The sequence below is a fragment of the Pleurodeles waltl genome, chromosome 7 (assembly GCF_031143425.1).
Source record: "Pleurodeles waltl isolate 20211129_DDA chromosome 7, aPleWal1.hap1.20221129, whole genome shotgun sequence".
Taxonomy (NCBI): domain Eukaryota; kingdom Metazoa; phylum Chordata; class Amphibia; order Caudata; family Salamandridae; genus Pleurodeles; species Pleurodeles waltl.
Window position 1 is genome coordinate 714,653,348 of NC_090446.1, and position 23,062 is coordinate 714,676,409.

General features: G+C 47.1%; 1 protein-coding gene across 4 annotated transcripts in view; it reads left to right on the top strand.

Moving 5' to 3' along the window:
• ACSL6 (acyl-CoA synthetase long chain family member 6) overlaps positions 1–23,062 on the top strand; it is a 389,555-nt gene that overhangs the window by 362,758 nt on the left and 3,735 nt on the right. The gene's annotated exons all lie outside the window — the stretch shown is intronic.

The following is a 23,062-nucleotide window of genomic DNA, read 5'->3' on the forward strand; positions in this document are numbered from 1 at the left end:
TCGAATGCTTTTTCTAGATTTAATACCAGGCATATTGAGAATGGCCAGTGAGGTGGGGCCAGCTCCATCACTCTATGCAGTCGACGAATGTTAAGCGTGGTGGCTCTTCCGGGTATAAACCTGAGTTGATCCGGGTGCACTAACCGTCTCATGTGTCCATACAGGTGACTTGCCAAAATCTTGCTTAGAATCTTGTAATCCAATCCCAGCGTAGACAGCCCATGGTAGGAGGCAAGTTTCTCTGGATCTTTGCCCGGCTTCGGGAGAGAGCCCAGAAGCGGCTCCCGCATGCTCTGTAGAAAGCAGCTGTCATCCATCGCAGTTTGATACAGTTTGTGTAATTTGGGGGCAAGGTGATGCTCGTACGCCTTAAACATTTTAATAGGAAGCCCCTTTAAGCCCTGCATTTTGTGGGTGGCAGGGCCCCTGATTGCTCCCTTAACCTCATCTAGCATGAGTGGGGTGTTGAGGTACTCTGTCTCTGTGGTTGTTAATGTAGGGAGTACCACCCAAGCGAAGAACTCACAAATGTTGCTGTGGCAGGGCAATTGCAATGGACCATAAAGTGTGAAATAGTGTGAATCTGGGATTGCTGTAAAGTGAACTCTGTTGGCAATATGCAGATCCTCACAATGGGAGCTGGGAGTCAACACTACACAATAACCAAGCCAACAGGCGACCGGCCTTGTCACCATCAGCATGCATTTTGGCCTGGTACGACCTAAAGTTGACACATCGCAATTGCTTCACCAGGCGTGTGTGCATGGCTAATGCCGTGTTCAGATCTGCCTGCACTGTGGGATTGCCTCCGGCGGCGGATTCAAGAGGTTTCAGAGAAGCCATAGCCTGCACTAAGTCCCAGTATATTCCCACCACTGTGTGCATAAAGTGGCTACCTTCATCGTCTCCCAATCTGTGAGCTTAGAACTAGATGTGAAGAAGTGTATACGTTTTTCGTCTGTCTCGGCTCGTAGTGCCTGGTCTCCTAGTAAGGCCTGTTGCAGTCGCCAGGAAGGGATCGTCGGTAATGGATTGTGATCTGAGAATGTCTTGCCCAAGTATTCTGCCCCATCACCCACAGGTGGGTCGTCAGATCACACAGAATCCTGTCCAGTCTAACATGAAAGTCGTGCACTACAGAGTAGTTTGAGTAATCTATCTCATCTGGAGGTAAGGCTCTCCAGCTGTCTGTTAGGGGCCAATGTTGGAGCCACTGTGCAAATAAGACTGCTGCTTTCTCAACTGGGGAGCCCGGGAGTGCAGGTGTGATTGGTCTAGTCGTTGATAGGTAACACAATTGAAATCACCCCCTAATATCCATGTATATGAGCCCATTGTGTTAATGCAGTATTGAGTTGAGAGAATAAGTCATATTGTGCTGTGTTAGTGGCATCAATACTACCTAATAACGCTGCCTCCCCATCCAGGAGTCCCTCCAACAGCACATATCTACCCTCTGGATCAACGTCCATTCTTAGTGTTTGAAAGGGGACTCTATGGCAGATCCAAACCAAGGCCACGTGCACAAAGCCCGAGTATGTGGTACAGAAGCAGTGACCCCTCCATCGTCTATGTAAGCGTTCCTCCTCCCTTCTCGTCACATGTGTCTCTTACAAGAAAGCAATCTGTACACCCCTCCTCCGCAAGTATTCCTGCACAAAATGTTTCTTTCTGGTGGAGCCCATGCCCTGTACATTCCACGTCATTAACTTATACTTAGCCATTCTGTTTGCATACTGAAGTGAACCCCCTGTGACAGCTGACTTTGGGGGTCATTCAGACCTTGGCGGACGGCGGAGGCTGTCCGCCAAGGTACCGCCGAAAATGACCGCACCGCGGTCAAAAGACCGCGGCGGCCATTCAAACATTTCCGCTGGGCCGGCGGGCGCTCTCCAAAAGAGCGCCCGCCGGCCCAGCGGAAATGCCCCTGCAACGTGGACGCCGGCTCAGAATTGAGCCGGCGTAGTTGCATGGGTGCGACGGGTGCAGTTGCACCCGTCGCGTATTTCAGTGTCTGCAAAGCAGACACTGAAATACTTTGTGGGGCCCTCTTACGGGGGCCCCTGCAGTGCCCATGCCATTGGCATGGGCACTGCAGGGGCCCCCAGAGGCCCCGCGGCACCCCCTACCGCCATCCTGTTCATGGCGGGTTTCCCGCCATGAACAGGATGGCGGTAGGGGGTGTCTGAATCCCCATGGCGGCGGGAGACCGCCGGTTTACCCTTTCTGACCGCGGCTAAACCGCCGCGGTCAGAATGCCCTTGGGAGCACCGCCAGCCTGTTGGCGGTGCTCCCGTGGTCGGTGACCCTGGCGGTCACCGGCCGCCAGGGTCAGAATGACCCCCTTTGTGTCTTGGCGCCATCCCACCACATCTCAATACTGTTAGAAATTGGGTTTCTGGTTGGCAGTCAGGTTACCCCCTGTCCAAGCAAAAGCCCTCACTCTAGTCAGGGTAAGTCACACACAATCCAAGATTATCCTGTGCCCACCCTCTGGTAGCTTGGCACAAGCAGTCAGGCTTAACTTAGAAGGCAATGTGTAAAGTATTTGTGCAATAAATCATACAATACCACCATATAGCACCCAAAAAATACACCACACAGTGTTTAGAAAAATATATAATATTTATCAGGATAATTGAAGTTCAAAACGAATAAAGTTGCAATGTGAATTTGTAGAGATATCACTGAAAAGTGATATATAGGGGGTCATTCTGACCCTGGCGGTCATGGACCGCCAGGGCCAACGACCGCGGGAGCACCGCCAACAGGCTGGCGGTGCTCCCATGGGCATTCTGACCGTGGCGGTACAGCCGCGGTCAGAAACGGGAAACCGGCGGTGTCCCGCCGGTTACCCGCTGCCCAAGGGAATCCTCCATGGCGGCGCTGCAAGCAGTGCCGCCATGGGGATTCCGACCCCCTTACCGCCAGCCTGGCTCTGGCGGTTTTGGCCGCCAGAACCTGGCTGGCGGTAACGGGTGTCGTGGGGCCCCCTAACAGGGCCTCACCAAGATTTTCAGTGTCTGCCAATCAGACACTGAAAATCGCGACGGGTGCAACTGCACCCGTCGCACCCCTACCACTCCGCCGGCTCCATTCGGAGCCGGCATCCTCATGGAAGGGGGTTTCCCGCTGGGCTGGCGGGCGGCCTTCTGGCGGTTGCCCGCCAGCCCAGCGGGAAACTCAGAATGACTGCCGCGGTCTTTCGACCGCTGTACGGTCTTCTGGCGGTTCCCGCCAGGCGGGCGGCTTCCGCCGCCCGCGGAGGTCAGAATGACCCCCATAGTGTCTTAAGTCTTTAAAAAGCAAACAAAGTATCTTTCAAGCACAAAGTACCTGGTTTGGAGTGGAAAATCTCCTCAGAGGGCCACAGAAAAAGAGATACGTGGAAAAGGGTGTGTGCGTCGATTTCTCCCCAGCACACACAGACTTGCGTCGTTATTTTTCACGCGGGAAAGTCGTGCGTCGTTTTACGGCGCGCGGACGGTCTCTTTCTGTGGATCGTGGGGATTACCAGATGTCCCGGGGCTGTGCGTGGATTCTCCTGGTTGTTTACCGGCTGCGCGTCGTTCTGCGGGGCTGTGCGTCGAAGTTTCGCTCTCACGGCAGGTGTCGCGTTGATTTCTCCTCTGGCGGTCGGACGGCGTTGTCCTTGCGAGGCCGTGCGTCGAAGTTCCGGTCGTCCCGAAGGCGTCGCGTCGATCAGCGTCAGTGTGCGGCGTTTTTCTCGCCGCGGAACAAGCTGTGCGTCAAACATTTCGGTGCACGAAGCGTCCAAGTGAAAAAGAGAAGTCTTTTTGGTCCTGAGACTTCAGGGAACAGGAGGCAAGCTCTATCCAAGCCCTTGGAGAGCACTTTTACAGCCAGACAAGAGTTCAGCACGGCAGCATGGCAACAGCAAGGCAGCAGTCCTTGGTAGAAGGCAGTCAGGTGAGTCCTTTAGGCAGCCAGGCAGTTCTTCTTGGCAGGATGCAGGTTATGGTTCAGGTTTCTTCTCCAGCAAGTGTCTGATGAGGTAGGGCAGAGGGCCAGTTTTATACCCAAATGTGCCTTTGAAGTGGGGGAGACTTCAAAGAGTGGCTAAGAAGTGCACCAGGTCCCCTTTCAGTTCAATCCTGTCTGCCAGGGTCCCAGTAGGGGGTGTGGCAGTCCTTTGTGTGAGAGCAGGCCCTCCACCCTCCCATCCCAGGAAGACTCATTCAAAATGCAGATGTATGCAAGGGAGGCTGAGTACTCTGTGTTTGGGGTGTGTCTGAGTGACTGCACAAGGAGCTGTTAACTAAGCCCAGCCAGAAGTGGATTGTAAGGCACAGAAAGATTTAAGTGCAAAGAAATGCTCACTTTCTAAAAGTGGCATTTCTAGAATAGTAATATTAAATCCAACTTCACCAGTCAGCAGGATTTTATATTACCATTCTGGCCATACTAAATATGACCTTCCTACTCCTTTCAGATCAGCAGCTACCACTTCGATACTGGATGAGGGCAGCCCCAATGTTAGCCTATGAAGGGAGCAGGCCTCACAGTAGTGCAAAAACGAATTTAGGAGTTTTACACTACCAGGACATGTAAACTACACAGGTACATGTCCTGCCTTTCACCCACACAGCACCCTGCTCTAGGGGTTACCTAGGGCACACATTAGAGGTGACTTATATGTGGAGAAAGGAGAGGTTTAGGCTTGGCAAGTACTTTTAAATGCCAAGTCGAGGTGACAGTGAAACTGCCCACACAGGCCTTGCAATGGCAGGCCCGAGACAAGGAAAAGGGGCTACGTAAGTGGGTGGCACAACCAGTGCTGCAGGCCCACCAGTAGCATTTAATCTACAGGCCCTAGGCACATAGAGTGCACATTACTAGGGACTTATAAGTAAATTAAATAGTCCAATCCGGTATGATTCAAGGTTACCATGTTTTAAGGGAGAGAGCATATGCACTTTAGCACTGGTTAGCAGTGGTAAAGTGCGCAGAGTCTAAAAACCAGCAAAAACAGTGTCCAAAAAGTGGAGGGAGGCAGGCAAAAAGTTAGGGGTGACCACCCTAAGGCTGTCCAGTCTAACAAATACCCATGTCCAACCTGTAAAGAAAAGATGTTATTGCATCATGCGTTTTAACCAGTTGAACAACCTGAACAACCATAACTCCCAACCGAGGGCAATCCCGGAACCGGGGGTCACTCAGACATTGTAACCTGTTGATGGGGTGCTCCCATGCCGGCCGCTATGGGCTCCATCTGCACCAAGGAGTCAACTGAAAAAAAGGGAGAAAAGAGAGAAGGGGTGCCCAGTATTGTCAGAGGCTCTAAGCTCTACTGCAAAAGTAATAAGCAGTACTTGAATGAGCTATGAGCCAGAAGATCCCATGTCTGTCAAACAGCTGCTTTCCTCTGCTTCCCATAGACTGCCATTCCCACCTGCAGACCATAGGAGCAGTGTCTCCAATCATCTATGCTGATATCTACCCAGCCATGGTATTATAAGACCTCCTCTGTCGTTTGAGGCGTGACAGTAGGCAAATGCTGTGAGGTCATACTGTCCTCAGAAAGCATGGAGTTGGAGTTGGCCACATCTTTATCTGGGAAGAGTCCTGCAGCGAGTGCCTGTCTGCTCATATAGTGATTGCTGTGGCCAACGCCTGGGCCTGTTCTGCCCTAGCCTGTTCTGCCGAAAGGGTTCCTTGGACCGCAGCCCACGGGCGACGACCCAGCCCCCGCCTCCATCTGCCTGCAGTCTTTGGGCTGCAGTGCTGCAGCTCCGGAGAATTTGGCAACGAGGTTTCATAGCAACGTTGCTCCACCCAGTCCCAGGCATCCATCGGTTTTGTAAAAAAAAGGTCTTGCTGCCTGTTATCACCTTCAGCTCCTGGGAACAGAAGCGAGTAGCGGAGGCCAGCCTGCTGTAGTTTACGCTTCACACCAAGGAAAGAGGCTCTGCGTCTCTGCGTCTCTGCATCACGAAGGTGTAGACCAGAAAGATGACATTGTCATACAGAAGAGAGGACACTGCCCGCAGGAGGGCCTATTTATCCCTGTAGTTGAGGATGTGGGCTACCACAGGTCTTGGGGGGGATCCCAGCGGAGGACACCGCACTGGCACCCCATGGGTGTGCTCCACCAGGAAATACGCCGACAACTGCTCTGGTGTCACCTGCTACCTCAGCCAACTCCCACAGAAGGCAGTGGGGTACGTCCCCTCCGCAGCCTCCTGAAATCCCACAATGCAGATGTTATTCCGACGGGATCTTCCCTCAGCATCCTCAGCTGTGTCTTCCAATTCTCGGACCTTAGAGGACAGGTAGCGCACCTTCCCCTACAACTCCTGGACAGTCGGATGGAGCTCTGTCACCTCGCTCTCCACATGCCCGCCAATTTCTTCTGGTCGGCTCTGAGAATTCCCAATTCAATAGCAACCGCATCCACCAAGTCGCTAAGCTCCTGTTTGGAGGTTGTTATGGCCCCCAGGATCTGGTCCAGTTTGTCATCAGTAGTGGACACTGCCGCCAGAGGAAGGGGGGGGCAAGGATCACATATCCCAGAGTTCTGGGATGTGTCTTCCGCACTAAGGGTCCTGTTCCGCCCCTACAGCCCATTGTCAATGCGTCAGCAGGCCTATGGCACCTCCTGTGAGGACCAGGATAGCAGGACAAACAATATTTTGAATGTGGTGGACTTCCTGGTCCGCATCCTCGTCCCACAACCAAGACGCTGAATGTTTCTGCAAGCTTATGGCGGGAGACTCAGTGGGGATCCACCCCAGTGTCACACGGTTCTGTTCTGCCGCACATGGGCTAAACCAGTGGGAAAGTACTTGCATCAGAGGGGCACTCCAGTGCCAACTTCCCCCCCCCCTCCAGTGCCTATGGTACCACACCCACGAGTTCCAGGGGAGGGTTACACCTCAGGTGAGCTTCATTCATGACTCACCCTCCACCAGAGGTTGCTCCCCTGCACTCCTTCGGCTCCAGCTCCGAGGGAGGTAAGCCGCCGTTGCACTGGTGTGCGTCCTTCAGCACTGCAGGGCGGCCCATCACTGTAGCCACCCCGTACCACCGCCCGCAGCTCCTCTGCCCAGCTGGGCCATAGATAAATGTGGGTCCCCAGTACCAGCCCAACACTACCCGGCTCGTAGCCATCAGGCAATGCCGCTCTCTCCCCTGCCCCTCCCCCCACCCGTGGCAATTATTGTGGGGGGGAGTTTGTCCACCTCTCCCATATCTGTCCCAATCTCCCACCTGAGAATAAAACTGATCTGCTTGAACTGTGATTCATGGCATATTTATGAATATACCTGGTGGTGTCCTTGTGGCAGGCCGCTGCCGGTGGTGGAAGCACTCCACCCCATACCCTGGCAGACGACCTTCTCCCCGGAGCAGGTAAGTTGATCATCCGACAGGGTGGGGGGGTTTGTGCGTGTATGAGTGTGTAGTGTCTGCGTGTGTGCATGAATGTGTGCATGGTTGTATGTGTGTCTGTATGTTAAAGTGAGTGCGTGTCTGCATGTCAGTGTGTATGCATGTGAGTATGCGTGTTTTGATAGGTGTGAACATGTATGAATGGAGTTTTGAATGCATGTATGGATGGAGTTGTGAATGCGTATATGAATGTAGTTGTGTGTGCATGTATGGATGTTGTTAATGCGTGCATGGGTGAGTGCGAGTGTATGTAAGTAGGTGAATGGGTGTATGCATGGTGCGTGTGGGTGTCTGTGTGCATGTATGTGGTGAGGGGAGCGATGTGGGTGAAGAGGGGTAGAGGTCTGGGGGAGGAGGGTGATGTGAGTGAAGGGGTGGGAGGAGGGGGGGTCTCTAGTGCTTGCTGATACCACTAGCCCTTCCACCATTGTTTTCGTGGCAGTGCTACTACAGCAGAAACCATGTCGGAAGGCCAGCTCCTAATACCGCTGGTGATCTTCTGCGACACTCATACTGTTGCGGTCTGCACCGCCAGCCTGTTGGTGGTGGGACCGCCACATTTACCCTGCATATGGCTGGGTCCAAATTGGAATGGCATGGCAAGCAAAACTACTGGTGGATTAAACCCAGATCTGTGATGGAGGTGAATGTTTGATTTGTTCTGCATTCTATCTATCATCTGTTGTTTTTGCATTTGTCGCCCTCAGTGGGAAGGTCAGAAGACCGCCAGGGCCAAAATGACCCCCTACGGCTCCAAAGATGGCCACCAGAGAAAAAAGAGCCCAAGTGTAGCCCACGTATAACCCAATGACAGAAGTGTGCAAAACACTTAGGGGCATATTTATAAGAAAGGGGCGCATCTGCCGTGATTTGCCACTTTTCTTCTGCCCCCTGCTCCCCCCTAACGTCACCATGGTAGTGCTGTATTTACAGTACAGCCCACCATGGCACATGTTAGCACATTAGCACCAAAAGTTGTGACGCTATTGTGGCACATCGGTCGACTACTGCCAAAAATGATGGCATTAGTTCAGCAATGCGTTGGCAGGCCCATTGGAAACAATGGGAGCATCACTCTAATAAAAATGATTGGAAAAATGGCGCAGTGAAATCTCGGAATATTCACAGCACCATTTTTCTGGGGCTCCTAACGGGGAAACACCCCCATTTAATACATTATGCCTCACACAGGCATAATGTGGTGCAAGGGGTTACAAAGTTGGGCAATTCATGCATTGCGCCACTTTGTAAATATGGCACAGGGAAATGGCCTCCTTATCTCCACATTAGTGTAACCAAAATAATGACACTAGTGTGGCACAAGGGGCTTGTAAATAGACCCCTTAATTTTTTAGTTTTTTGGCAGTTTTATAAAGCACAGTCTTGACCCGAAGGTATTGGAGTGCTTTAAATGAGCATCAGTTACATTACACAAATCAGATTCATTTTAGTTCTAGGCATGCGGAGATTAAATAATTTGCCCAGAATCACAGGATGTTGAGCTGAATTCGAAACTCAAACCTGATTCCCCACTTGCAAAGTCTGCAGCTCTGGCTGTAACGCATCATCCTCTTCCCTAAGTGTAACGTATAATCAAGTGATCAACTGGATAAAAAACATAAAGAAAGAAAATCATTAAAAAATGTTTTGTCGCTATTTGAGAACACAGAAAATATGTCCTCAGAATAGTTTTTTAGGGCACTACCATAATTTCTGTGGAAATAAGACCCTCTCATTTATATAATTTCTGAAGGAACTACTTTAAATATTACAGTTATGAATACATCAAGGGGACGTCAGGCATGCCACACTTTTGTAATAATTATAGAATGTTAGCAATCTAGATGTTCATTAAAATACAGTGGTGAGGCAGATGTTAGAGGCATGGACTTGGATAATTGAGTGCAGGGAGGAGGGTGCAGAGGGGACAAGTTTATCCTGCTGGGCAGGCGGAGGGGCAGTGGCAGCACAAGGGACCATGGAGGGCAGGGGAAGAGGGCTACAAAACAACCATGTAGGATAGGCAAGAGAGGCTGCGGCAATATAACAGACCACTGAGAGCAGAAGGAAGTGGCAGTGCAAACATACATGCCAACAGAACCGATTCAGGCAGGAGACTCCTAATGTTTTTAAGGCCAAACGGGCTTTATTTTATCCGTCTCCTGCCCAAAATCTTCTCTTTTTCAATGTAAGTCAATGGGGAAAATCCATTCCCCAGGTTTTGTTTTCTCAAAACCTCCCTCTTACCAAGTTCAAAATATTGGTAAGTAAGGTACATTGGATCACAGAAGGCAGGAGTAATGGGGTAGGGACATGGTCTCGGATAACAGAGGGCAGGCGGGAGATGGGCAGGTGCACTAAACTGACCTTACAGGGCGGGCATCAGGGGTTGCAGCAGCACAATATAGCACACAGGGCAAGCGAGATGACAGTGCAGCACAATGGACCATGGAAAACAATAGGGCGGGGACAGGGCCGTGCACATGGACAACAGAGAGCAGAGAGGAAAGAGGCAAGGGCCTTAAGCTCACGACGCCAGACAGACAGGAGGGACAGTTGCAGCATAACGGACCATGAAGGGAAGGAGGCAGGGGCACGACAACAGACCAGACAAAGCAGGAGGGAGTGAATAGGGGCCTGAATGTGGAAAATGGAGGGCAGGAGGCAATGCAGCAGGGCAGGAGCAGCAAGTTGAACATGGAGGGCAGGCAGGATGGGCACTGGAAGCACAACACACCATGAAGGGTGACAGTGAGACTATAATGACATACACACAGACAATGGAGGAAAGGTGGAAGGGGTTCAGGGGCAGCAAGCTTACCAACTTGGGCAGGTGGGAGGGGCTGTGGCAGTACAGAAGACCATGCATGGCAGGCGTGAATGTCTGTGGCAGTACATTGGCCAGGAAGGGGACAAGGGCATGCACAAAGGACCATGGAGGACAGAAGAGAGGGGTAGGAGCTGGGCACAGACAAGAGAGGCCAGGGAAAGTGGCTTCACAACAGACCACGCAGGGAAGGCAAGGGAAGCAGCTGCAACACAACAGACCATGGATGGCAGAAGGTAGTGGAATCAAAATGAACCATGGCAGACAGGAGAGAGGAGATAGGGGCAAGGAACTCAGACAGGTAGGGTGGAGGTGGCAGGGATAGGCGGCAGTCATCTGACCATGCTAGGCAGGCAGGAGGGGCAGTGGGGCAGTACACTCAGAGTAGATGGGTGGGGTGCTGGCAGGTCCATGGAACATGGTGGGCAAAAAAGGAGGGAGCAGGGCCATGTATACAGACATTGGAGGGCAGGGGAAGGAGGCCAGGGGCAGCAAGCTAAGCACAGAGACTAAGCAGGAGGGCAATGATGGGGCATAGCATTGGGCAATGGAGGGCAGGAGGAGTAGGCAGGGACATCAAGCTTAACGAAGGGTAGAGGCAACACATTGGACCATGCAGGGCAGGAGGGAGGGTGCTGGGGCATGGACTCAGACAACAGAGGGTAGGATGGAGGTGGATGGGGGAGCAAGCTAACTGTTGAGGGCAGGCAGGAAGGGCAGTGGCAAAACAACGGCCACACAGTGCTGTAACGTGGGAGCAGGAGCATGGACTTGGACAGTGGATGCAATGGGGGAGAAGGAGCAGCAAGCTTGTGAGGGGGGCAGCACAAAGCCAGGCAAAGCACTGCCTCCAGCCCTCCACCTGTGCATTGTAATTAGCATTTTACTTAACGTTGAAAAAAAGTAGAAATTCACTAAAAAAAACAAAGGTTACAAGGACGTTATAGTTAGGAAATAGAATTAAAAAACCTTAAAAATTAATTAAAAACACAAAGGTGCAGGGACGTCATAGTTAGGTTTGGATGTTACACACATAATCATTTGTTTCTTTCAGTGAATTTCTATGGTGTTTGTTTCATATAAAGTAATTTTAATTACTAAACATTAATCCAACTACCCTGTGCATTGTGGCTGCAGTACCTGGCCTGCAGCCAGACCCTGTGGCTAACCCCCTATAACCACCCAATCTTGCCCAGTGCACCCCATCAGCCACGCTCGGTGGGTTGGTCGCAGGGCCTGGCCCTGCCCCCAACACCCCATAACCTCCAACCCTGAGAGAGAGAGAGTAATTCAGAAAGAGACATTGATTTAGGCTTTGATGAATGATATATGCAGAGTTAGACATTTTAGGACAAATTAAAAAGGAACATATATTTGTCATTTAAAACAAGTGAGATCGCCTTCCAGTATGTACCTTTCACTTTTAAAGTTTAAATTAAACTAAAGGAGGGAAAATACCACAGACACACCTGGAGTAGAAGCCTCAACTTTCAGTGTGAGGGTCTGTGACCTTACCCATTACACCACAGGTGACTCGTTAACCTGCTGTATTCAGACATACCTATGACATTCAACCCACGCATGTGATAAGAAAGAAACGTGAATGTTCCATCACTAGAAAGGTTTAACAGTCAAAACACTAATCAATAAACAAACGCACTGACAATACTAGGATCTGAACCTTCAGCCTATTGAGTGACAGCACAAGACCTTGCACATTAGCCCAGAAGTGAATATCTTATGCCCTGTATCCAAACGTAAGTACAACATTCATACCGAACATCTTGCTAGTCTCACTCTTTGAAGTAATTGCTTGGAATGACCATTGCAATGGCAATATCTCTCTCTCTCTGTCTATTCCATCCCATTATGGGATAGAAGAGAGAGAGAGAGATAGAGAGAGAGATCACAGGACCGCAAGGAAAGCCTTAAGGCCTCTGCGGTCCTAGCTGGCTCCCTGCATCCTGCGGGAACCAGCATCGCTTTTAACAGCAGCTCCCTGCTTGCAAGAGCAATGTTCTCATTTGTTCTTCCCCACACACATATTTGCATGCAGGAAAGACAGATGAAAACTCTGCTTGCTGCAAGTGAGAACTGTTTGGCAGCACTCTCTTGCAGAAAGCAGACTTTGTCAGTTGCCACCAAGCAAAAGCAAACAGCTATGTCCCTGGGGTGGGCCCCCTGGGACATAGCAGGAACCGGCTCTGGGGGGTGGTGATCCCCAGGGCCATCTGTGACTCCTCAACGGGGGTTGCACAGCCCCCCTCCAACTGTGAATTTAGCCCCGGGAAGGTGGTGGTGGTCCCAGGGGCTGCAGGGTCTGAAATGGACCCCTGTTTCTTTTTTTTTATGTTCGTCCCGGGGGTGGTCCCATGGGCTGTGTGGGGCCATGCTAACACCTGCATTATAATACAATCAAGCCCCGGGGAGGTCGCAGTTCCTGGAGATACCGGGGGGCTATCTATGTGCTCTCCACTTTGCCCTGGGAAGGTGGCAGTCCCTGGGGCACTGAAAAGCCCTGTGCGCCCCCCTCCTTATTTTTCACTGTGCCCTCGGGACTAGGCCCAGCATGGGGCTTTAAAAAAAACACACGTGCAGGAGGCAGTTGTTTTTTTTGTTTTGTTTTTTTTTTAATGCTTTTTTTGCCCCGTTGGGGAACCTCTGGGACTCCAGTACCAGAGCTAAGGGGTCAGGGTGTCTCTACCCTGGCCCCTTTTATTTTTTTCATATTGATTTTGAGGGCCTCAGCTGAAACCACGTCCCAAGAAAGTTGCCAACACTTCCTGATTGAAATTTTGGCAGCCAATCTGAGCTGTGCATTTCCCTGCCCGAGCTCATTATGATTTGCGAATTCTTCACGATCTACACATTTGGATTTCCTTTTATTTCTCCTAAACTACTGAACGGATTTACACCTAACACCCCAAAGCACAAGCTGCGTACCAACAGCTAGCTTTCTCCCAAATTTACTTTAATTACATCCAGCGGTTCTGGCTTTAGTTGTGTTGAAAGGTCCTATAGCTATTAACATGGGAATCACAACTTTTCTCACTCCCCCTTTTTCTCCGCCCCCACTTGATGGATCACCCCAAAACTTTCCGTGTGCAACAAGAATCAGCAGGACACTTGTTAGGAAATTTTTTAAAGATTGGTCAAACAGTGCCAAAGATATAGGTAAGTCAAAAAATGCCTTTCCTATAGAAACATGGTCATAACCATAACTACTTACTGGCAACCGCCAGTAGATCCTAACTATACCTACTGGCACTCTTCCTATGGAAGGTAGGTCCTAACTATATCTACTGCCCACCGCCAGTAGGTTATATTTATATAACCTACTGGCGGTGGTCAGTAGATATAGTTAGGACCTACTTTCCGTAGGAAGATCACTTTTTGTTTTTGGGATTTTCATAACTTATACTTCAGTTGGTTCAGTTGCTGTCATGAAAATTTCTGGGTGATCCCCGTGTGATCAGGATCCGACAAAAAAGGGGGTCCCAAAACGCATTTTTCCATAGGGATTTTGAAAACGACTGCAGCCTGAACTGCTGGACAGAATTGCACAACATTTGGCAGAAAGCTAGCTCTGGGTGAGGAAAGCAAACTGTGATTTAGTGTAAATCTGTTCAGTAGTTTTTGAGGTATTAGGGTTTAAAAATTATCGACATCTAGGGACGCGGATCCGCAGATCCAACTGTCTCCGTGCTGATATCTGACTGGCTGCCAACACTTCAACAAGGAAGTCTTGGCACCCATTTTGGGACCCGGCTTGAGCCAAGTCCCACAAAAAAAGTTTGAAAAACAAAAAAAGGGAGGTGTCAGAGTAGAGTCACCCTGAGTCCCTAGCCTTGGTCTAAGAGTCCCTCTCAGACCCTGCCATGGCTGAAAAGCATTTTTATTAAAAATAAAACCCTGAGAAATCTGCAGAATGATCCACAGATTTTTCCACTATACCTTTTTGAAAAAAAGGCCTGTCTTCGGTCCTTTTATTTTATTTTGCCCCTATGTGGGCCAGGTCCTGGGGCATTGGGGGATTAAACAAGAAGGGGGGGTGCATGGGGCTTCCTTCCTAGTGTTTGTATTAGCCCCAGGGTCCACCACTTGCCATTGGTAAAACAGTAATTCCTAATGGGGGAGGCCCGTATGGCCTCCCTCAAAGCCTCAGAACTTCCACCTCCTCAGGGCTAAATATGAAATGAATCCCACATGCCCCGCCCCTTCACCTTAGCAGAACACTCTGTTGTAATGGGGTTGGCGCATACGGATTCCCCATAGCCTCAGGTGGCCCTCACAGCCCCCTGCAGCCCTGGGGACCGCCACCTCCCCAGGGCAATTTAATTCAATAAAGGAAGGGCTACATGCCCCCCACTCAGCCCCAGGGATCACCACCTTCCCGGGCTGAAATAAAATAATGAAGGGGGTCTGCCGTGGACCCCGGGGATCACCACCTCCCCAGGGTTAAAGTAACCATTAGAGGGGGGCGGCGTGGGCCCTACGCGGACCCAATAATGTCCGTGCTGACCACCAACCCCAGGGCTGGCTCCTGCTATGTCCCGAAGTGCCCACCCCTGGGACACAGCTGTTTGCTCTGACTTGGCGGGAACTTTGACAGCTGTCAAAGTGCTCTTGCTGCATAGAAGCGTAAATTTAATCTCAGAGATGCAGGCAGTGAAAGAGATGAAACAATTGCTCTTGCACACAGGGAGTTGCATGTTTAACAGCTCCCTCTGTGCAAGAGCAATGCCGGCTCCCGCAGGAGGCTGCCTGAGACCGGGTGTGCCTTGAGGTTTCCCCCGCAGTCTCCCATTGCATGCTGGGTAACCTGGGGGGCACCCAGGAGACATGACTGGGCCCTGGGTGATGGGGTCCCTGGTGCCACAATCGGCCCAGGAAAGGGAGGCCTTCCCCCTCACCCCCCAATTGTATGAAGGCCAGGCCATGGGGGATGGGCAGCCCCTACTACCTTAAAGTCCATGGTACTCCCTATGAAATGCTGCAAATCACCTGGAAGCTGCGTCCGCTTGGCCCAGCACTGTTCATCTTAGTAGTATGCAAAGGTCTTCCTGAATTGTACCAGGGTGATGGACAGCTTACCAAAGGGCCCCACAGTGCATTTCCCGATGATTTTGGTGGTGCATTCTTGATGCCGAGGACATCTCCACAAAATAAGAAGCACTTATGTCATATAGATCTGAGGAAGGACCCTAGTTTGGTGGAGATTTACGTCTTTGTAGTATTGTTGGCCTCTCTATAGAAGGATTCATGTCATCATGGAATTCCAGAGAAAAAGCCAACAGGAACAATCATGTTGCCAAAACACACACAAGGTCACTGGTGACATTTCCTTGTACTCCATTATCGAGCTGTAGTGTAGAATACATACTGAACATTTACCCAAGGAGGCAGAGAGAACTCAACTTGGGTAGATATTTTGTGCAAAACTGTGGACTCTTGTTGGATAAAAGAGCAGGTGAGATTCCTTTGTGGCTGAGTTACTCAAATAGCACTTGACACAATTGCACACCCACTCACACAATCAAGCACCCACTCCCACAATCATGCACCCACTCCCACAATCACGCACCCACTCCCACAATCACGCACCCACTCACACAATCACACACCCACTCACACAATCACACACCCACTCACAGACCCACTTAGTTAATCATGTACCCACTCACAGATCCAGTCAGACATTCACGCACCCACTCACAGACCTTCTCAGACATTTGTGCACCCACTCAGGCTCACACGCCTACTCACAAACCCACTCAGAGACTCATGCTGTCACTCACAGACCCACTCAGAAACACATTCACTCACTCAGAGACCTACTCAAACACTCATACACCCATTCATAGACCTACTCAGAGACTCACGCATCCAATTACACAGACCCACTCAGGCTCCCACACACACACTCAGGCCCACACAGTCACTCACACACTCACAGACCCACACACTCACTCACACACTCACAGACCCACACACCCACCCACTCACAGAGACACTCTCACACCCACTTCCACACCCAGAGACCCTCTCACACGCTCTCAGACCTATTCTCATACCCAGAAAGACAGGCCCTGCGGCCAAGTCCTGCCATTCATGGCTAAAGTCCATGTGCAGCGTGGAGTTGGGTGGTTTAACGTATAGTAATTAAAATTACTTTACATTGAAAAAAATAGAAATTCACTGAAAAAAACAAAGGTTACAGGGACATTATAGTTAGGAAATTGAATTTAAAAAAACATAGAAATTCACTTAAAAACCAAAGTTTACATGAAAATTACAGTTAGGTATAATTTACTCGCACAAAACCAGAGTAATTCAGCAGTTATAGTTATTGCAAGTAACTATAACACAGTGACAGGTTTTGAAGAGTGCTCCCACTTCTCAAAATAAGAAGACTGGCACCAATTAAAAGACTGACAAACTGTCAATGTGCCACATAAAGGTGAGCAGGAGTAAAAGAAAGGACAAAAGGAGTAAATTATGGACCTGCAGGCAATCTGATGCAAAAGCCTTAACAAAATCAGATAGGTAGTAAGCACCACAACCTTGTAGAACTATTTTCATAGGTATTTAAGAAAGATTAAACAAGTTAGTGCACTTTTGGGTAAGAGAAGATAGCTCATAATTGTTAAAGACTGTGCACTTCACTGAGATTAGTGAAAGGTGACACATGGGTACCAGTAAAAAAAAAGAAAAAGTGAAAAATACTTAATGTGCATAAAAAAAGATGGCCATGAGTAAGATATGTAACAATAGTTGAGTGAGTGACCGGCAGACATACTGATACAGATTCCGTATCAAAATCAGATGGATAGTAGGCTCCGGATAAATCAGTGTTTAAATAATACAAATATTGTATAGCAACTCTAAAATCTGTATGTGACAGTTGTAAGGTGCATTGCATCACTGCTTTGTTGGCTCAGTAATATTAGCTCATACCAATTACACATAGTGCTCTACACTGCCATTTGTGAAAAGGTGGAATACAGGTGTCAGTGAAAACGTTAACAAACATTGTCTGCTATAAAGAGTTGGACAAGAAGATGAAAAGGAGAAAGGAATGTCTATGTGACTAGCAAACAAACACATACAAATGACTTACTAAAATCCGGTGCCTTGTATGCATAGGATGACACAGTACTTACATTTGAGACAAGGTTAAAGAGCTAATTTAGAAAGTATGAGAGTTATAACAGAATGATTGGCTGCTTAGCAAACTCAGAGAGCCATGATGCTTTCACACTGTGCACTGGTCTCCCATTAGTCAACGATGGAAGGCAGGTACCAGTTACAACAGTGTTTAGCATCTCAATGTGCAGTACAGAAATAGTTGGAGGAAGGAAAGGAAAAAGATATCAGATGAAACTGGTAGACATACAGATACAAATGCCTTAGGAAAAAAGGCATTTCCAGGTACTAGTTGATACACTAAGATAACTGTGCACAAGAGCTGAAAGAATGCAAAGTCATTGTTTTATTGGGCTACAGTTGTTACAGCATGACAGTGAGAGATTGCATACTGTAGTTTAATTAGCAAAAAGAGCAGGGGGCTACTTCTCAATAGATCAGACACTGGTAAATCAGGGACACCATACAGTTTGTTCTTAATGTTAAAAAATAAACAGTTCCATTCAGAGTTGTAATCCTTAAAGCAACCCATCATTGAAATCTTAATAATATGTCTAAAATAGTGTCTCTAAAACGCAGTTAACAACTCCCTCCAAAATATCTCTCCCACTATTCAATAATGAATCCTACCAACAGCTGTACCACTTAATTTATATGCTAATAAGGCAGGGTGACTGTAATCATACCTACTTTCAAGAGACATAACAATATGCAAAAAAATAATAGAGTAACAGTTGAACAGTGCTAAGGAATATGTGTTCTTTAACTCTAAAAATGATGACTGTGAATGGGGTTAAATTATTTTAAAAATCAATCAATTACTTCATAGATTAGAAACTCTACCGTTTTATTTTTGCATGCATCTCCATTACATTACTGCTTATGCTTTCTTCTAAAAACAGGTTTAAGCACATCAACATAAGAGAAATGCTTCAAAACATCTCTGAGACACATTCTCCTAATCAGTACGCTTACTTAAACCACCAGCTTTTCTATTTACTATTATTCAATACTGTACAATTTCTTACTAGTGTGAAATTACATTCATTTCAATTTGATTGGGGTAATACTTGATACTTTTATTCAAGTTGCAAGTCAGTCTTCATATGTAATATAAAAGTTTCATTTAGACTGAAATACGTAGACTCTCCCAGTTACTAAATTGTAAAAAGACCAATAAACATTGGTAATCCTAATTTTTCTGTTGCTTTTGCTCAGTATACTATGTAATAATTACAAATTTTCAAATCAACTAATTACATTGCTGCCAATACATGCCATGTGAGAAATTGGATTGTTGGTTGAGGGATGTGAAACCCTACTCAAGTAACAACCACAATCCATGACACAGTGAATCACAAAAAATCACTAAATTAACCTGTGCTTAACTCTCTGGTAGTTCAGCACAAAAGCAGTCAGGCTCAACTTTTAGGTAATATGTAAAGTATTCAGGCAGCAAACATCCAATCAGTAAAACCGGAGGGATGCACTTTTAAAGGTTTTGAAGAAAAGTAGACACTTCTTGTTTCTCAGCACAATGGCCTTTGTCTGGTCGCAGTTGACTTGGTCCAGGTCACAAGTTTAGACCAACCGTGATGGAGCATGGGCCAGATACAGTACTGAATTAAATCAGAAGTTGAGCTATCTCCTTGGAGTCAAGATGCGAAGTCCTACGTTGCACTGCGTCGAAAAGCCATTGAATGGAGCTGTGGTGCAGAGTTCAGCTTCAAGATGCATCACGTTGATTCATTACCAGTGAAGCTGCCAAACAGGAGCTGTGATGTGGACTCTGAGATGGGCTGCGTCGAGGTCAATGGAGCCACTGGGGCTGCAAGGACTTGCATTAAAATGTGTCGATCGGGCACGTTGTAAATATTCTTTGCACTGGGTCAGTGCTTGCGAAGTTGCTGATACATGGTCCTGCATCGAGCTGGATCAGCACCAGGGAGCCTGTTGTGTCAGAACTGGGTGTCAGCTGACTGACCTTTTGAGGTTCTGGGTCTAAAAAGTCAGAATGGCCTCAGAAGGATAGTCCACAGGAGCATAAGAGTTGTAGAACAGCAGAGCAATCCTTGGTCGGTAGGGCAGACTTCACACAGCTGGACAGCCCTTCTGCTGTAGAGTCCACAGGTCTAGAAGTGATCTGAAGATTGGGTCTTAGCGTCCCCATTTTAAGCCTGGTGCCCACTTTGAGTGGGTGAAGATTCTGAAGTTTCCCTCTAGAGAGGTGTATGGACTTTCCTGTTTCCCTACTCTGGTCCCCATCTGACTGGGTGCACAACAGGCTAGTGTGAAGTCCTTTGTGTGCGAGCAGAGCCAGTGCCTTTGAAGTGCAAGGGTGGCAGGTGGCAACGTCTCCCCCACTTCCTGCCAGTGATGGCCCATCCAGACCCACCTATTTCCTCTATTGTGACACTATCTTGGATGAATACACAAAAGCCATCTGCCACCTACACCTAGTCATGTGACCCAGAAACAGACTGTAGGCACCAAATGGTTAGGCCAAGAAAATGAAAACTTTCTAAATGTGGCACTTTCAGAATTGTGACTTAATTCCAACTTTACCATTAAAGAGGGACTTAAATTGCAATTCCTCCAACACCAAACATGACTTCCCTACATGCTCCCAATCAAGAGTTATTACTTATTAAATGTAATAAGGTAAGCCAATGTTATCCTATGGGACAGGTAGGCCTTGCACTAGTGAAAAACAAATGTAAGAGTTTTTTTACTACCAGTACATGTTAAACCTAAAGGCATATGTCCACCTTTTTAAATACACTGTACTCGGCCCTAGGGGATGGATAGGGCCTAACCTAGGGGTGGCTTATATGTATTAAAAATGAAGGTTTAGGCCTGGCAAAACGTTTATTTTGCGAGGATGAAAGGGTAATCTAAAAACTACACACACAGGCTACAATAGCAGGCCAATGACATGTTTTAAAAAGGCTACTTAAATGGGTTGTGCAATAAGTGGGTCAAGCCAACTAGTAGCATTTAATTTACAGGCCCTTGGTACATGTAGTACCACTTTACTAGGGACTTACAAATAAATTAAGTGTGGCAATGCAGTGTAAGCCAATATTACCATGTGTGAAGGAGAGAGCAAAAGCACGTTATCACTGGTTAGCGGTGGTAATGTGTGCAGAGTCCTAAGACCAACAAAAACAAATTTAGTAGGAGGCCTGAGGCAAAGGTTTGGAGGGAAAACCACCCTAAGATTGACAAGTCTAATACCTCAGCTTCTATTTGGTATAATACAGTGATATAAATAAGACAAAGAGACCTTTTGAAGATACAGAAGATAATTCAAAAACATCTACCCCAATTCCTAAAGCCAACATTAAAAGTCTAGGTCGAGTTCTTTAACTCCATCTGAACATACTTTTAGCTTTTTTTTCAGGATAAAATGGTCGGATAGCCACACCAGAGACATTTTCCAGGCATACTTCTGCAAGTGTCTTGTGATTTTTGGTTGCTTATACCCCTCTACGCATAGTTCCACACAGCATACAATTATGCACAGGGGGAAGAGTAGCTGAATGTGCAAAAGAACATATTTTTATACACTGGGAATACTTTTGGCCAGGTGGAAAACTGTTCCCCATTCACCCCACCAAAAAATCTTGGGATGATCTGTTCCCTTATCAACCTCAGATGCCTTAAAGGGGAATAAATTGAGCCCTTGGCTAAAGTAAATCCCCAACCCTTTTCAGGGTCAGAGGGGGTCAGATTTCAGTTTGTGAAAGCCTACAAATGTATGTTTGTGGACGTTCACAAACCTACAAGGCAAACCATGCCTACTTCCTCCCACTTTCACCCCACTGCAGGGGAAATACTTCTGCGGATTTCTCTACATGGGTGGTGGAGAATTAAGTATTAGCAAAACCATTTATACCTGTCTTTCATGAGTTTATAATGTAAAGGCATTTTTGACACATTATTAAGACAGACCTTTTACTTAAGCAAAAAAAACTATACAGCTGTTTTTCTAAATTATGTGCCGATTTCTCTTCCTTCCCTTAACTATGTTGACTGAGAAACTGCAGCTGGCACCCACCTGTCAATGTTGATGTATGATAACCTGGTCTGCAAAGCAGTTTTTCTGCAGTGGTATATCCTTGTACTGTTTTTGCAAGTGTCTGATATCAGTCTCATAACTGGTATGACTTAATTTGAACAAGAACAACCATGAATGCCATTTTAAAAACCTCTTTTCAACCTTCTCTATGGCAAGTTATTTGTTTTTAATTCCCTACTGCTTTTCTCTGACGATAGCCCATTAACAATGACAAATCTAATTGTCTGCTTCCTAACAGTCATGGATGCCTGCATTTAAAAGTCAGAATCAGATTCTGAAGGTCATCTGCTTCCACACATCTCTAGCCTGCCTAGTGGTTTGTTTCTGGCATATCTGTTACATTGCCATTGACTCCAGAATGACACTGGCCTGGCTTTTGGGTGATTCCTGAATTTTATGAATGTACATTTACATTGAATCATGTAATATTGATGCACGTTTGGGTTTACAAAGTGTGTCCAGACATTGGTTGGAATAAGGGGTGTAAAACAGAGTGGTGCAGCCATATGCACTGTTACTGTGTTGTGGAACTAAGAGCTTGGGCATATTGACTGGTATCATTCTGACACCGGACATGAAAAGCGATTTGGGAAATATGATAGATCATTTACATAATACCTACATCAGATTCTCCAACATTACTATGTAACAATAGTGGTTGTGGTACAAAACTTCCATGTACTCTATTTCCTACTGCTGCCGTATCACAGAGGAGTGTGCAATATTGGACTTCTTGAATGTCGTTCTTTTCATTTAGGTTAAAACAATTTCAATGTTAAATCCATTGAAACAAGGTGGCAAAGTACTTGTGATTCTTATTACATTGTGCGTCTGCTGTTGCTTCAATTATTTTTAAATGTCTTTTTTTCTCTCCATTTAAAGACAATGCACCTTTTAATGTGTGAATGTATAGTCTTTCTTTCAGCTTTTGTATTTGATACATAACCAATCAATCAACATAGCTGATGGCTACTTGATGTTTCATCTGTTGGGTGCCATCTTTTCTGTGTTTTGTGGATAACATAAAAAAGTATCTGTCCATAACATCAGAATAAAAAATGTTTTATGAACACACAATTATATATGTATGTCTTAGAGTGTCTTGGTTTTTGTTGTGGTCCACCCACTTAAGTTCATTAAAGATCTATTGCTCCTTCTGATCAAATCCCCAGCATAAATATCAACTACATGCCTGAAGTGCAGCACAATTTATCAATCCACTAAATAGTAAAAACAAGTTAGGCTTTAGGATATATCCCCAATGAATGCATACCAGGACAATGTACATATGATCAATTTTAGTACAGATTTACTGGCATTGCTGATCCTTCTAAAAACAAAAAAAATGCATTTTAATTTGTATGAGGCCAATTGGCCCAATGGAAGTCTTAAAGTTACTTCTGTATTTTAATATCTCATTTTGGTTTGTATCTTATCTTGGGGAAGTAAAATGTAGTCAGTTGTTGCTAATGAAGTAGAAAAGAACACCACTGAATTTGATAATAGCACTGCTGTCTTTATACCTTTTTACTTTTAGAGTTTTTATTTTGAAATAGAAGTATCCAAACTACTTGTTTAACTGAATAAACAAGTATGGA